This window comes from Bos javanicus, chromosome 9 (genome assembly GCF_032452875.1).
Source record: "Bos javanicus breed banteng chromosome 9, ARS-OSU_banteng_1.0, whole genome shotgun sequence".
NCBI classification, from domain to species: Eukaryota; Metazoa; Chordata; class Mammalia; order Artiodactyla; family Bovidae; genus Bos; species Bos javanicus.
Window position 1 is genome coordinate 68,370,284 of NC_083876.1, and position 17,244 is coordinate 68,387,527.

A 17,244-nucleotide genomic window follows, 5' to 3' on the forward strand; every position below is an offset into this window, starting at 1 on the left:
ACATATCTCAACATAATAAAAGCCATATACGACAAACCCACAGCAAACATTTTCCTCAATGGTGAAAAATTGATAGCACGGCCTCTAAAATCAGGAACAAGACAAAGGTGCCCAGTCTCACCACTACTAGTCAACATAGTTTTGGAAGTCCTAGCCACAGCAGTCAGAGAACAACAAGAAATAAAAGGGATCCAGGTTGGAAAAGGAGAAGTAAAACTCTCACTGTTTGCAGATGACATGATCCTCTACATAGAAAACCGTAAAGACACCACCAGAAAATTACCTGAGCTAATCAATGAATATAGTAAAATTGCAGGATATACAATTAATACACAGAAATGCCTTTCATTACTATACAGTACAATGAAAAAACAGAAAGACAAATTAAGGAAAAATCTCATTCATTATTGCAATGAAAAGAATAAAATATTTAGGAATAAATTTACCTAAAGAAATTAAAACCTATACATAGAAAACTATAAAATTCTGATGAAAGAAATGAAAGATGACACAAATAGATGGAGAAATATACCATGTTCGTTGACTGGAAGAATCAATACGGTGAAAATGAGTATACTACCCAAAGCAATCTATAGATTCAAAGCAATCCCTATCAAGCAACCAATGGTATTTTTCACAGAACTAGAAAAAATAATTTCACAATTTGTATGGAAACACAAAAACCTCTAATAGCCAAAGCAATCTTGAGAAAGAAGAACGGAACTGAAGGAATCAACCTGCTTGACTTCAGACCATACTACAAATCTACAGTCCTCAATACAAAGTGGTACTGGCACAAAGACTGACATATAGATCAATGGAACAAAATAGAGAGCCCAGAGATAAATCTACATACTCTATCTTTGACAAAGGAGGCAAAAACATAAAATGGAGAAAAGACAATCTCTTTAAAACGTGGTGCTGGGAAAACTGGTCAACCACTTGTAAAAGAATGAAACTAGAACACTTTCTAACACCATACACAAAAATAAACTCAAAATGGATTAAAGACCTAAATGTAATACCAGAAACTATAAAACTTTTAGAGGAAAACATAAGCAGAACACTCTGACATAAATCACAGCAAGATCCTCTATGACCCACCTTCCAGAGTAATGGAAATAAAAACAAAAATAAACAAATGGGGCCTAATTAAACTTAAAGCAAACTATAAGCAAGGTGAAAAGGTAACTTTCAGAATGGGAGAAAATAATAGCAAATGAAACAATTGACAAAGAATTATCTCCAAAATATACAAGCGCTCCTGCAGCTCAACACCAGGAAAATAAATGACCTAATCAAAAAGTCGGACACTGGATGCTTGGGGCTAGTGCACTGGGACGACCCAGAGGGATGGTATGGGGAGGGAGGAGGGAGGAGGGTTCAGGATGGGGAACACATGTATACCTGTGGCGGATTCATTTTGATATTTGGCAAAACTAATACAATTTTGTAAAGTTTAAAAATAAAATAAAATTGTAGTTGGAAAAAACAAACAAACAAACAAAAAAGTCGGAGAAGGCATTGGCAAGCCACTCTAGTACTCTTGCCTAGAAAATCCCATGGATGGAGGAGCCTGGTAGGCTGAGTCCATGGGGTCGCTACAAGTCGGACGCAACTGAGTGACTTCACTTTCACTTTTCACTTTCACACAATGGAGAAGGCAATGGCAACCCACTCCAGTGTTCTTGCCTGGAGAATCCCAGGGACAGGGGAGCCTGGTGGGCTGCCGTCTATGGGGTCGCACAGAGTCGGACACGACTGAAGCCACTTAGCAGCAGCAATCAAAAAGTGGGCCAAAGAACTAAACAGACATTTCTCCAAAGAAGACGTACAGATGGCTAACAAACACATGAAAAGATGCTCAAAGTCACTCATTATCAGAGAAATGCAAATCAAAACCACAAGGAGGTACCATTTCACTCTGTTCAGAATAGCTGCCATCAATAAGTCTATAAACAACAAATGCTGGAGAGGGTGTGGAGAAAAGGGAACCCTCTTACACTGTTGGTGGGAAGGCAAACTAGTACAGCCATTATGGAGAACAGCGTGAAGAGTTCTTAAAAACCTGGAAATAGAACTGCCACACGACCCAACAATCCCACTGCTGGGCGTACACATCAAGGAAACCAGAATTGAAAGAGACACGTGTACCCCAACGTTCATTGCAGCGTTGTTCACAATAGCTAGGACATGGCAGCAGCCTAGATGTCCACCGGCAGATGAATAGGTAAGAAAGTTGTGATACACATACACAATGGAATATTACTCAGCTACAAAAAGAACACATCTGAGTCAGTTCTAATGATGTAGATGAAACTGGAACCTATTATACAGAGTGAAGTAAATCAGAAAGAGAAACAGCAATACAGTATATTAATGCACATATATGGAATCTAGAAAGATGGTTAACGATGACCAGATATGCAAGACAGCAAAAGAAACTCAGATGTAAAGGACAGACTTTTGGACTCTGTGGAAGAAGGAGAGGGTGGGATGATTAGAGAAAATAGCATTGAAACGTGTATATTACCATATGTAAAGTAGATGACCAGTTCAAGTTCGATGCATGAAGCAGGGCACTCAAAGCTGTGCTCTGGGACAACCCAGACGGATGGGGTGGGGAGAGAGTTGGGAGGGGAGTTCAGGATGAGAGGACACATGTACACCCGTGGCTGATTCATGTCGATGTATGGCAAAACCCACCGCAGTATTGCAAAGTAATCAGCCTCCAATTAAAATAAATAAATACATTCTCCAAAAATAAGAAAAAAGAAAAAAATTAATTTCAAGTTAATAAAAACTAAAGAATTAAATGAATTTAAAGTAAGATTGTACAATAAAAATAAAGAATGATCTCAGTTAAATTCAGTTCACTCAGTCGTGTCCGACTCTTTGCAACCCCATGAACCGCAGCACACCAGGCCTCCCTGTCCATCACCAACTCCCAGAGTCCACCCAAACCCATGTCCATTGAGTCGGTGATGCCATCCAACCATCTCATCCTCTGTCATCCCCTTCTCCTCCTGCACTCAATCTTTCCCAGCATCAGAGTCTTTTCAAATGAGTCAGCTCTTCGCATCAGGTGGCCAAAGTATTGGAGTTTCAGCTTCAACATCAGTTCTTCCAATGAACACCCAGGACTGATTTCCTTTAGAATGATCTATTTGACCACAAAAACTAAAAGATGTAGACATACATATATGTTATATGAAGTTTTAAGTAATATAACAATATTTAAAACAATACAAAGATAAATACAGCTTAAATACAGGTAAATGTTACTAATACACATCAAAAATCTTCAAAATATTCTTGTACTTTGGCCCCAAAATAACATTTCTCAGAATTTGCCCTAAGGATATTCACAGAATGTGCACAAAGATGTTTACAAAGCAATAGCTAGAATTGTAAGGAAATCAGGCAAACTAAATTTCAGCAATAGGAATTGATCAGTGAATTGCGGTCTTCAAAGTTTAAAACAAAATACTTGTAGTGATGAACCACTGTGTTTTAGAGAAATAGTTATGAAATACATTTAAGTGAAAATAGGTTTAAAATAGTATGATTCAATTTGTGCAAAGAAAATAAAATCGGAACAACACACAAAGGTAACATAAAGACCAGGGGAACATACCTGAAGGTAAAAGTGATTCTCTCAGTTTGGTGGAATCGTGCTTTTTTTTTTTTTGATTTGCTACTCTCAAAATTGTTTCCATTAAAGAATGTTATTGTTATTTTCAGGAAAGTTAAGGTTTTAAAAATAAAAGGAAAAAAGTGGTTATGTATAGATCATTGCTGAAGCGGCCTCAGTCCATCTGTTTTCACACTAGAAAATTAAAAGAGAGAGCACTGGACCAGATCCAGCCTACTGAAGTAGTTTTAGTTCCTTTACATTATTTTAAAAATGAATAATTTCACCTATAAATCTGGAATCTTGGTTTCTCTTGAAAAATTGGGAGTTCTCGCAACACTGAATTCATATTTCTGAACAGTAACTATTCAGGTCGATGCTGCTCCCATGAAAGAAAAGTAAAACAGTCTGATGTGTTGTAGAGTATAGGAAGCATAGAGCAAGTTTGAAACAAGCTGGATCTTGGATAGCTAATGTTTGTTAACTCTTGAAAGAAGAAGATTTTGAGAAGAGTGATAAATATCTATGTATACATGTATATGTATATGGGCTCCCCCATGGCTCAGTGGTAAAGAGATGCAGGAGACAGGGATTCCACCTCTGAGTGGAAAAGATCCCCGAAGGAGGGCAGAGCAACCCATTCCAGTATTCTTGCTTGAAAGATCCCATGGACAGAAGAGCCTGGTGGGCTATAGTCCATGGGGTCACAAAGAGTTGGACACACAGAAGCAATTGAGCACGGCATACATGTATATGCATATATATGTGTGCGTACAATAATTATCTTTTAATACACTTAGTTCTTAACTAACTTTTTGTTATGTCCTAAAAGAAATAATATCTATCAGAAAAACATTTGCCACGCTTAAGGCAGATATAATAATACATATATTAGAATTTAGGTCTTAAATCAAAAAGTCAAGGACTCAAAGCTTTGTGAGTCAGAAAGCCCTAGTGTGGTGGGGCTTTCGTTTTCCTGATGGCTCAGCAGTAAAAGAATCTGCCTGCAATGCAGGAGCCACACGAGATGCGGGTCCAGTCCTTGGGTTGGGAAGAGCCCCTGGAGGAGGAAATGGCAACCCACTCCAGTATTCTTGCCTGGAGAATCCCATGGACAGAGGATTCTGGCAGGCTACAGTCCATGAGGTCACAAAGAATTGGACATGACTGAAGTGACTTAGCACACACATCCTCATGAAGTAAAAGGCACATTTACTGATCATAGACACTGGCTTAGTTCAATTCTTATTCTGTTTCCCATCTCAATGTGTGTGCAATAGTACAGGTGAGAATTGTTTATTTTATAGCTCTGACTGGTGGCAAGAGCTGATGCTATTAAAACATTACAGTTATTAAACTGTTTCTTCAGAACCACTCATCTGTTAGAGCACATGACAATTGATTTCTGAAGCTTCCTAGAAAGCTTAGCTGGTAGAGCCAAGCTGGGCTCTTCTGATCTGTTATACTAAGTGTTGGTCTGATGTTATGGGTGCCTTTTTAGAGGATCTTCTTAATGCCATGTTGCTGAAACCACAGGAGGGAGATGTGGGGACAAAATAGGCACAGGACTCTAGTTCTTCCACGAGATTTCTATAGTTGAGTGACCAGTGTTCATGCTTCTGCCAGGTCTGGGTTTTTCCGAAGACAGGCTCTAATGTTCAAACTTTTTGTTGATACCAAGCTACTCTTCCTAAAATATTGGCCAAAAAAGTAAACATGGTACGAAGAGGTAATCTATGGTTGACTGGCTAGTCTGAGTGTGTGTACTTGAGATTGTGTGTGTGTGTGTGACAGAGAGAGAGAGAGAATGAAAGCAAGACTAAGCAAGGGAGCAAGCCAGCCTAGAGTAAGGAGGAGAAGAAAAGATTGTCAGTTTGTCATTTGTTGTTCAGCTCCTAAGTCACGTCTGACTCTTTGCGACCCGATGAACTGCAGCATCCCAGGCTTCCTTGTCCTTCATTATCTCCCTGAGTTTGCTCAAACTCATGTCCATTGAGTCTGTGATGCCATCCAACCATCCCATCCTCTGTCATCCCCTTCTCCTGCCTTCAATCCTTCCCAGCATCGGGAAGGATTTTTTTTTCTAGTGATTTGGCTCTTCACATCAGGCGGCCAAAGTATTGGAGCTTCAGCTTCAGCATCAGTCCTTTCAATGAATATTCATATTTTCATGAATGATAAAGAATAAATGTTACCAAGTCAAACTTGGGTCCACTTGCTCACTCACAGTAAAGCCAGTCTTCTGACACTGGGCACCACACAAGGAGTTCAGGGTAGATACTTAAGTCTCAAAAAGCCTGCACTCTCCATGGGTTTCAAGATAGCACTTTTTTAAAGGCCAAGTGAAAGAGGGATGTCCCAGGATGTACACTCAGCTCATGCACATTCTCTGATTGGCTGATGGTGCCGTAACAGGGCTGTGTAGCAGGGGTTAATGTTATCAATCCCTAGGCTCCAGGAAGCCTGGAGGCTACATGCTCATGGTCATCAAGTAGTTAACATCTTTCATTTGGGTTTTCACATCTCTAAAACAATTTGGGGAATGCGCATCAGATACTAATATGGAAGTACTTCAGAGACAGCTAGGGCAGAGACTATGGGGGAGGAGTTTGTACCAGGAAGGTCCCAGAGGGTCCTCCTCAGTAACAATAAGATAATTGTTCCAATACTGGAAATAAAGACTGTAGGAACATAATAAAGCATTCATGTTAGGCAGAGGTAAACAAATTTTTAAACTCACCTACAGCCAGACATCCTGGAATGTGAAGTCAAGTGCGCCTTAGAAAGCATCACTATGAACAAAGCTAGTGGAGGTGATGGAATTCCAGTTGAGCTATTTCAAATCCTGAAAGATGATGCCGTGAAAGTGTTGCACTCAATATGCCAGCAAATTTGGAAAACTCAGCAGTGGCCACAGGACTGGAAAAGATCAGTTTTCATTCCAATCACAAAGAAAAGTGAAAGTGAAGTCGCTCAGTCGTGTCCGACTCTTTGTGACCCCATGGACTGTACCTATCAGGATCCTCCGTCCATGGGATTTTCCAGGCAAGAGTGCTGGAGTGGATTGCCATTTCTTCTCCAGGGGATCTTCCCAACCCAGGAATCGAAATTGGGTCTTCTGCACTGCAGGCAGACGCTTTACTGTCTGAGCCACCAGGGAAGTCACCAAAGAAATCCCAAAGAAAGGCAATACCAAAGAATGCTCAAACTACCACACAATTGCACTCATCTCACATGCTAGTAAAGTAATGCTCAAAATTCTACAAGCCAGGCTTCAGCAGTACGTGAACCATGAACTTCCTGATGTTCAAGCTGGTTTTAGAAACGGCAGAGGAACCAGAGATCAAATTCCCAACATCCACTGGGTCATCGAAAAAGCAAGAGAGTTCCAGAAAAACATTTATTTCTGCTTTATGGACCATGCCAAAGCCTTTGACTGTGTGGATCATAATAAACTGTGGAAAATTCTGAAAGAGATGGGAATACCAGACCACCTGACCTGTCTCTTGAGAAACCTATATGCAGGTCAGGAAGCAACAGTTAGAACTGGACATGGAACAACAGACTGGTTCAAAATAGGAAAAGGAGTACATTAAGGCTGTATATTGTCACCCTGCTTATTTAACTTATATGCAGAATAAGTCATGAGAAATGCTGGGCTGGAAGAAGCACAAGCTGGAATCAAGATTGCCGGGAGAAATATCAATAACCTCAGATATGCAGATGACACCACCATTATGGCAGAAAGTGAAGAGAAACTAAAAAGCCTCTTGATGAAAGTGAAAGAGGAGAGTGAAAAAGTTGGCCTAAAGCTCAACATTCAGAAAACTAAGATCATGACATCTGGTCCCATCACTTCATGGGAAATAGATGGGGAAACAGTGGAAACAGTGTCAGACTTTATTTTTCTGGGCTCCAAATCACTGAAGATGGTGATTGCAGCCATGAAATGAAAAGACACTTACTCCTTGGAAGGAAAAGACACTTACTCCTTGGAAGGAAAGTTATGACTGACCTAGATAGCATATTCAAAAGCAGAGACATTACTTTGCCAACAAAAGTCCGTCTAGTCAAGGCTATGGTTTTTCCAGTGGTCATGTATGGATGTGAGAGTTGGACTGTGAAGAAAGATGAGCACCGAAGAATTGATGCTTTTGAACTGTGGTGTTGGAGAAGACTCTTGAGAGTCCGTTGGACTGCCAGGAGATCCAACCAGTCCCTTCTGAAGGAGATCAGCCCTGGGATTTCTTTTGAAGGAATGATGCTAAAGCTGAAACTCCAGTACTTTGGCCATCTCATGCGAAGAGTTGACTCATTGGAAAAGACTCTGATGCTGGGAGGGATTGGGGGCAGGAGGAGAAGGGGACGACAGAGGATGAGATGGCTGGATGGCAACACCGACTCGATGGACATGAGTCTCAGCGAACTCCGGAAGTTGGTGATGGACAGGGAGGCCTGGCATGCTGTGATTCATGGGGTCAGAAAGAGTAGGACATGACTGAGAGACTGAATTGAACTGAAACAAATTTTAAAATTTTGTTTCATGGTAAATTTGTAAAACTCTCTACATTTCAATCTTGACTCTTATCCTAGTCAGGTCTACCATTCTTTGATTGTATTTGAGAACAAATGTGGCACACCATGGTAAAGATGAGAGTAGTTTGGAAGAAGAGGAAGAAAAATAAATTGGATTCAGAAATTAGGTCTTCTCCAAGAGATTAAAATATGAAAAAACAGTTGATATTCCTGAAGCCAGGTCTAAAACTAACTTGTCATTTCAAATTCCTTGGCACTTAGAATACAGCTTAAGAAATGCTTGCCTGGGCACTTGTTCCTCGTGAAACTGTAAGGAGAGATGCCTAAGTGAATTAAGCCATCGGTCTGCTATTGGCTTAATCCTAGCTTCATTGACTACTAATCACAATACCCTTTTAATCCAATTGCCCAAATCCCCTGTTGAGTTATCCACTTCAGGTTATTCTCTTTCTGGTACAGTTTTCCATCCGTTGCTGCAAACATAATTGCAGTAATTCAGCACAGCATCAACTTTCTGGGGAAAGGGTATTAGTGAAGCTGTCACCTGGTGGGGCCTAACAGGTAGACCAGGGGTGGAGAGGGGTAAGAGGTGTGGCTGAGGGGTGTCTGACTGCTGCTGATTCCCTACCTCTTTCTCAATTGAATTCAGAATTCAGAATTTAACTCAAGAAGTATATTTCCCAACTTATCCAATATAAGAGTCAACCTGGGGTACTACATGAAGATATTGATTCCCAAACTTTTCCCAAAAGATTCTGGGTCAGGTGGCTTGGGGTGAGTCCCTGAAATAAATTTTGAATTATTTCCGGTGGTTCTTCTGATTAGCCAAGTTTGAGAAACAACTGAAATATTCATCAAGATTTATTTCCAATTTATAGGGCCCCATTAAGTCAAAGTTTATAAACTTTGTTTATAAATGTTATAAACCTTTATGACTTGTCATTGAGTTTCCCTGGTGGCTCAACGGTAAAGAATCTGCCTGCAATTCAGGAGACACAGGTTTGATCCCTGGGTTGGGAAGATCCCCTGGAGAAGGAAATGGCAACCCACTCCAGTATTCTTGCTTGGAAAATCCCATGGACAGAGGAGCCTGGTGGGGTAAGGTCCACTGGGTCACAAAAGTGTTGGACACGACTTAGCAGCTAAACAACAACAACATGTCATGAGGCATAAATTATACTGTTGAGAAACTTTTTAGCAATTTATTAAAATAACCAGGTAAATATCACTGGAATTAACATAGTACTATTGTATTGAAAAGGATTTTCATAAAACTTAAGAATGTAAAATAAACATGGTAACCTGATTTTTTTCAACATTTTTATTGTGGTTAAATATATGTATATAGCATAAAATTTACCATCTTAACCCTTTTTGTGTGCAATTCAGTAGCAGTTAGTAAGTTCAGATTGAATGGAACCATCACTATGAACTGTTTCACCATCTGAAACTGAAGCTCTCTACCTGTTAAATAATAACTCTTATCCTTCACCCTGATAACCACCGTTCTACATTCTGTCTCTATGAATCTGACACTTGTACCTTGATATATGTGGAATCAGAATATTCTTCCTCATGTATCTGTCTTATTTCACTTAGTATAATACTTTCCATGTTGTAGTATCCTTCCTTTTTAAGGCTAGATAATGTTTCATTGTTTATATCACAATCTATTTTTCATTTTATCTATTGATCAATGTTTGGGTTGTTTCCCCTCATTGACAGCATTTTGTGTATAACGCTGATTTGAACATGGTTGTGCAAATATTGTTCAAGTCCCTGTTTCAGTAACCTGATTTTCATGGTTATAATCATTCAACAAAGCCTGACTTCTTCCTATACCACTAGCAGACGTGGAGACTTTACATGGATCTTCTAGATCTGGCAAAATCCCTCTCATATCCTAGTTGGGGAAAAAGGGGTTTCAGAAATGCTAAGTGACTTGCCCAAGGATGCACAGCTGTTTGAATGAGGATGTTTTATCAGGTCCAGTAAGGCAAATAAAATGAGTTCTATTTAATGAGACCAACCTGTAAGTCACTTTCATCCTAATAAAGATAGGAAACCCTTGTATGGTGACGACTGTCTTCATTTTTGTATTCCCTGTGCTGATCACTAACAATACATTGTAGGACCTCAAAGCTTTTCAAGAAAAATGCAGAGATACACTAATAATCACTGTTTAAATATGCTTTGAAGGAAAACACATACAGTTTGTAAATACAGGGCAGATAGCTATTTTAACCCAGTGTTACCCAACTGCAGTGTCTGAAAACACTGGTTGCCTCCAATCTATTGACAGGTGGTTAGAATTGATATCTCTTTGCCATAGATAGAACTTCTTCCAGGTATACAGAGGTTTCAGATAGTTTCATGCATTAATCCCTTTTCTCACTAAAAAAAAATTTTTTTCCTCCATATGCCATGATATGGAAAAGTTTGAAAAGTGGAGTCAGGCTAGTAATATGGAGCTTGGAAGAAACAGGAGGAGATGGATATAGCAATGTTTCAATCATTACCTTTGACTACATGTTAATCTCTAGGCAGGCTATGCCCAGCTTCTATACACCAGTCCAATTAAATGAGAATTTCTGGAGCAAGGATCATAGGCAGTAGCATTTTTTAAAGTTTTTCCAAAAGATTCCCACGTGTGTCAGAGCTAAGAACTCATGGTGTAAAGTGAGACAGAGGGAATAAACTTCCAGAAACAAAAAAAAGACTTTGCCATGGAGACTCTTCTCTCGCTTTTTTTTTTTTTTTTCCTTTGACCATGTTGCATGGCATATGGGATCTTAGTTCCCTGACCAGGGATTGAACCTGCCCTCTTCACACACTCCCATCCCCTCACAATCCCCCACATCCCCCAGCCCACACTGGTAGCACAGAGTCTCAACCACTGAACCACCAGGTAAGTCCTATGGAAACACTTTTGTTGAGACTCCTCTTGAATTGTAGCCATCAACTCAAGGGTGTATATTGTCAACCTGCTTATTTAACTTGTATGCAGGGTACATCATGCAAAATGCTGGGCTGGATGAAGCACAAGCTGGAATCAAGATTGCCAGGAGAAACATTAATAACTTCAGATATGCAAATGACACCACCCTTATGGCAGAAATCGAAGAAGAACTAAAGAGCCTCTTGATGAGAGTGAAAGAAGAGAGTAAAAAAGTTGGCTTAAAACTCAACATTCAGAAAACTAAGATCATGGCATCTGGTCCCATCACTTCATGGGAAATTGATGGGGAAACAGTGGAAAAAATGAGAGACTTTATTTTCTTGGGCTCCAAAATCACTGCAGATTGTGACTGCAGCCATGAAATTAAAAGACACTTGCTCCTTGGAAGAAAAGCTGTGACCAACCGAGACAGCATATTAAAAACGAGAGACGTTACTTTGCCAACGAAGGTCTGTCTAGTCAAAGCTATTGTTTTTCTAGTAGTCATGTATGGATGTGAGAATTGGACTATAAAGAAAGCTGAGCACCGAAGAATTGATGCTTTTGAACTGTGGTGTTGGAGAAGACTCTTGAGAGTCCCTTGGATTGCAAGGAGATTCAACCAGTTCATCCTAAAGGAAGTCAGTCCTGACTATTCATTGGAAGGTCTGATGCTGAAGCCCAAACTCCAATACTTTGACTACCTGATACAAAGAACTGACTCATTGGAAAAGACCCAAGGTGGGAGGAGAAGGAGATGACAGGATGAGATGGTTGGATGGCATCACCAACTGGATGGACATGAGTTTGACTAAGCTCAGAGAGTTGGTGATGGACAGGGAGGCCTGGCGTGCTGCAGTCCATGGGGTCACAAAGAGTCGGACATGACTGAGTGACTGAACCGAACTGATACTATCTTATTATGCTTTCATGTTTCTATTATGACACTCATCACATAGAAATAATATTGTTTGATAATGGTCCATGAGGTCACAAAGAATTGGACATATCTTAGCCACTGAACAACAATGGATCTAGGCTTTCCCCATTGTATGTTTTTTGATGATAAGAACTGTGTCTTATCCAGCTTTGTAGTTCAAGCACTTAGTACTATGCCTGGCACAGAGCAAGCCATCAAATAATGATGAGTAATAGACTGCATTGCTCCTTTTGAGCAAATTCATAGCTAGCAAACTGAGTAGCTAGTAAAAGACAGAGCTAGTAAAATGAAGAGATCCCTGTGAGTCAGTGACCTGCATAGCTAGTACAGGAGATACTCAAAGAAAAAGAGTCAGAAAACACCCCTATAGTGTCAATTTTAATGATTATTAAACAGATTTAACTGCAGACTCTCATATAGGCACATTTCATGGCTGGAGAAATTTTTTACTCTAGTCATAATTCATAAGACAAGTATCTGCTCATACAGATATTATCAAATGTTTGATAATAAGCTGTGATCTGTTTAGCAACTAAAGTTTAAAATAATTACTCCATTATATTATATCTTGTTCATGTAGTCAAAGCTGTGATGCAGAATAGTGTTGATTAAATTACTGAAGAGAGCAGATTTCTTTCAACCAATTTCCCTAAAGAGTTCCTAAGAACCTAAACCCTGAAGCTATTCCTTTCAGCTTGTTAGAAGAATGGTATGATATTGGAACTCTTTGCACTTAGAGCATTGATGTCAAACCCAAAGGACTTTTTGGTGGGAGGTTTGGGCAGGCTGGGGCCAGGCAGGGACAGGAGGACAGAGGACTGTCTGAGCTGGTCCAGTTCACCCAGGACCAGGGGTCTGCTATGCTCATAGCTATGGTAGAGGTTTGTTCACCTCTCATATGCACAACCCCAGAACGCTTCCTGTTCAGCTGGAGGATGGCTCCTCAACAAATGTTGGTTGAATAAGTTGAATGAACAAACAAATTTGGTCCTGGTTGCCTGCATGTTAAGTCCCGTCAGTCGTGTCCAACTATGTGCCCACCAGGCTCCTCTGTCCATGGGATTCTCCAGGCAAGAACCCACTGGAGTGGGTTGCTGTGCCTTCCTCCAGGGGATCTTCCTGACCCAGGGATGAAACTCTCATCTTTTACGTCTCCCGCATTGGCAGGCAGGTTCTTTACCGCTAGTACCACCTGGGAAACCCAGTTCTGGTTAAAGAAGTCTTATTAACATCTTGTGATCAAAATATAGAAATATGGGTTGGGTGCCAAGATAGTAAGAAATTTTTTAAATGTGTGAATAATCATATCTGAAAAGTTCTGATAAGGCAAAATTGAACCTGGGGGGAAGATCATCAGTGTCTGTTGCCTCAGTTCAGCCTGTAGTCACATTCTATTTAAGAGCATTATCAGTGCTTTAGAAAAGAAAACAAAGATTTTGAAGACCTTGAAAATTGTGTGTATATGTGTACCTTTTTAAATTTATGACTATAAAGATAACATTATCATTATAAAGATATATAGTATAATATATGTATATGTGTTAATATAGTATAATGTATATAATTATACTATAATGTATACGTTTTAATGTAGTAAAGACTATAGTACACAGTTTTAGTTTTTATTATTTTTATTTCTCCTATATTAAAAAGTTTTTGCACATTATTCAATTACAATAGAATTAAAAATAGACAGTAACCTCTTTAACATTGATCTCAGAAATATTTTTCGTGTGTCTGTATGGGCTAGGGAAATAGCAGCAAAAATAAATGGGACATCAGATTAGAAAGCTTTTGCACACAAAAAGCAGCCACCTTTTTGAAAAGGTAATCTACAACTGAATGGGAGAAGATATTTATAAATCATATATCTGATAAGGGATTGATATCCAAAATATATAGAGAACTCATACAACTCAATATAGCATGAATAAATGGGCAGAAAACCTGAATAAACTTTTTTTCCAAAGAAAACATGCTGATGTTTTGTGTCATCCTCAGAAAACTAAAAATAGAACTACCATACAATCCAGGAATTCCGCTTCTGGGTATTTATCCAAAGAAAAGGAAAGCGCTAATTCTATGAGATAGATGTACCCTTATGTTCATTACAGTATTATTTACAATAGCCAAGATATGGAAGTTACCTAAGTGTCCATCGATAGATGAAAGGATATAAACAAGAAATGGGGTGTGTGTGTGTGTGTGTGTGTGTGTGTACATGTATTATATATATATGGACTGCAGCCCGTCAGGTTCCACTGTCCAGTGGGATTCTCCAGGCAAGAACACTGGAGTGGGTTGCCATGCCCTTCTCCAGGGGATCTTCCTCACCCAGGGGTAGAACCCGGGTCTTCTGAATCGCAGGCAGATTCTTTACCATCTGAGCCACCAGGAAAGTCCATATACATAAATACACACACAATAGAATATTGCTCAGTCACAAAAAAGAAGGAACTCTTGTCATTATCAGCAACATGGTTGGACTTGAAGGGTATTATACTATGTGAAATAAGTCAGAAAGAGCAAACCAAATACTGTGTGCCTTCCCTTATACATGGAATGTAAAAAAATAAGGCAAATGAACAAATAAAACAAACAGCTTATAGATACAGAGAACAACCTGATGGTTGCTGGAAGAGATGGGCAGGGGACAGACAAAATAGGTGAAGGGGATTAAGAGGTACAAACTTCCAGGTATAAAAGAAATAAATCACATGGATATAATGTACACATTACATCATGCAAAACAGTACATCATGAGAAATGCCAAGCTGGATGAGTCACAAGCTGCAGTCAAGATTGCTGAGAGAAGTATTAATAATCTCGGATGTGCAGAAAGTGAAGAGGAACTAAAGAACCTCTTGACAAATGTAAAAGAGGACAGTGAAAAAGCTGGCTTAAAACTCAACATTCAAAAACTAAGATCACAGCATCTGGCCCCATCACTTCATGGCAAATAGATGGGGAAGCAGTGGAAACAGTGGCAGACTATTTTCTTGGGCTCCTAAATCACTGCAGATAGTGACTGCAGCCATGAAATTAAAAGATGCTTGCTTCTTGGAAGAAAAGCTATGACAAACCTAGACAGTGTATTAAAAAGCAGAGAAATCACTTTGCTGACAAAGGCTCATATAATCCAAGCTATGGTTTTTCCAGTAATCATGTACAGATGTGAGAGCTGGACCGTAAAGAAGGCTGAGTACTGAAGAATTGATGCTTTTGAACTGTGGTGTTGGAGAAGACTTTTGAGAGTCCCTTGGACAGCAAGGCGATCAAACCAGTCCATCCTAAAGGAAATCAGTCCTGAATATTCATTGGAAGTGCTGATGCTGAAGCTGAAGCTCCAATGTGAAGATGTGAAGAGTCAACTCATTGGAAAAGACCCTGATGCTGGGAAAGACTGAAGACTGGAGGAGAAGGGGATGATATAGGATGAAATGGTTGGATGACATCACTGACTCAATGGACATGAGTTTGAGCAAACTCAGGGAGATGGTAAAGGACAGAGAAGCCTAGCATGCTACAGTCCATGAGGTTGCAAAGAGTTGGACATGACTTAGCTACTGAACAACAACAATGTACACATAGGAACATTTAACAACTTTTTGTGGTGGCTAATAGTGACATTGTATAATGCATAAAAGTATCAAATCAATTAGGGAAAACTGACACATAGCATTAATTGTTATTTTATTACCTGTAATTTTGATAATGGTGTGGAGCAGCTATTTCCTTAGTGGGCCAACTTTGTGTATGAAAAACTGGGATATCTTCCAAGCTATTTAAGAGAAGAATTAGCCAGTGGGAGATAGAGCATTTCCACCAGTGTGGCACTGGTCTTGGGTCATTCATTGTGACACAAGCTGAACTTGTGCTGTTTCTGATAAGCAAAGACAGGCCTGGCTGAAGTTTCAGAAGAACAGTCCAATGAGTTTGTCAGACTACAAGGTGTGAGGGCACAGTCCTTCATAAGACTGATCTCACTTAAGAACCAGCTGTAAGTTCAGGGGTTCCCAGGGCCACCCCCACTTTTTAGACCAACTAGCTATACAATTTTAAGTTTCCACAACCACTTTAGGTTCCATAATTCACTAGAAAGATTCACAGAACTTACTGAAAGTGTTCTATATATGATTACAGTTTTATTAAGGCAAAGGGATTCACATTAGAAGCAGCCCAAAGAAGAGACACATAGGGCAGTCTGTGTGTATGTGCTCAGTCCTTCAGTTGTGTCCAACTCTTTGTGACCCCATGGACTATAGCCTGCCAAGCTCCCCTGAACATGGGATTCTCCAGGCAAGCATACTGGAGTGGTGCCTGTTTTGGAGTGCCATTTCCTTCTCCAGAGAATCTTCCCAATTCAGGGTTTGAACCCAGGTCTTTTGCATCTCTTGCATTGGCAGGCAGATTCTTTACCACTGAGGCACCTAGGAAGCCCAGGCAAAGTCTGGGAGAGTTCCAGATGCACAGCTTCCATCATCCTCAGAACCTGGTCCCTATCCAGTATTGAAGTGTGACAATATTCAGAGCATTCCTGACCAGGGAAGTTCACTGGATCTTTGTTGTCCAGAGTTTTATTGAGGGTTCATTATATAGGCAAGCTTGATTGAGTCCCAACAAAGACATGCCTATCACTTGGCAAATTCCAAGGGTTAGACCTTAACCTCCAGGGACAAAGCCAGCCAAATCCTTTACAACACTGACAATAATCGACTGACGTTCAGTGAGTCCAGGGGGTCCATAATCACTGGGAGATAGAGCATAATGTGTGGACCCAGGGCCCACCTCCCTGTTCACTCTGAAAGCTTTTGGTTTCAAAGACTAAAGTGGAAATAACAGGAGAACTCTATCACAGTTCATAGAGGACCACAGCTACGAGACCCTTCATAAACTCCTGAAAACGATCTAAGCTTGCCACATTGCGTGGCTGAGCTGACCCAGACACAGGCCTGGGGAGATGTTGATAATCTTCTTTACATTCTACAACCTAACTTGCCCTTGAAGTTCCCTGAATCCAAGTGAGAAAACAGGCAAGTGAGGAACAGAAGAGACAGGAGGCAAAATACACACCTTTCCTTTCCTCTGATTTCTTTCAAAGAAACAAACACTATCAAAAACACTAGCAACCAAACTCTGTCTATTGATTTCTAAACTCAATTGGAGGTATTAGCTGAGTTCCTGGGGCGATTTACC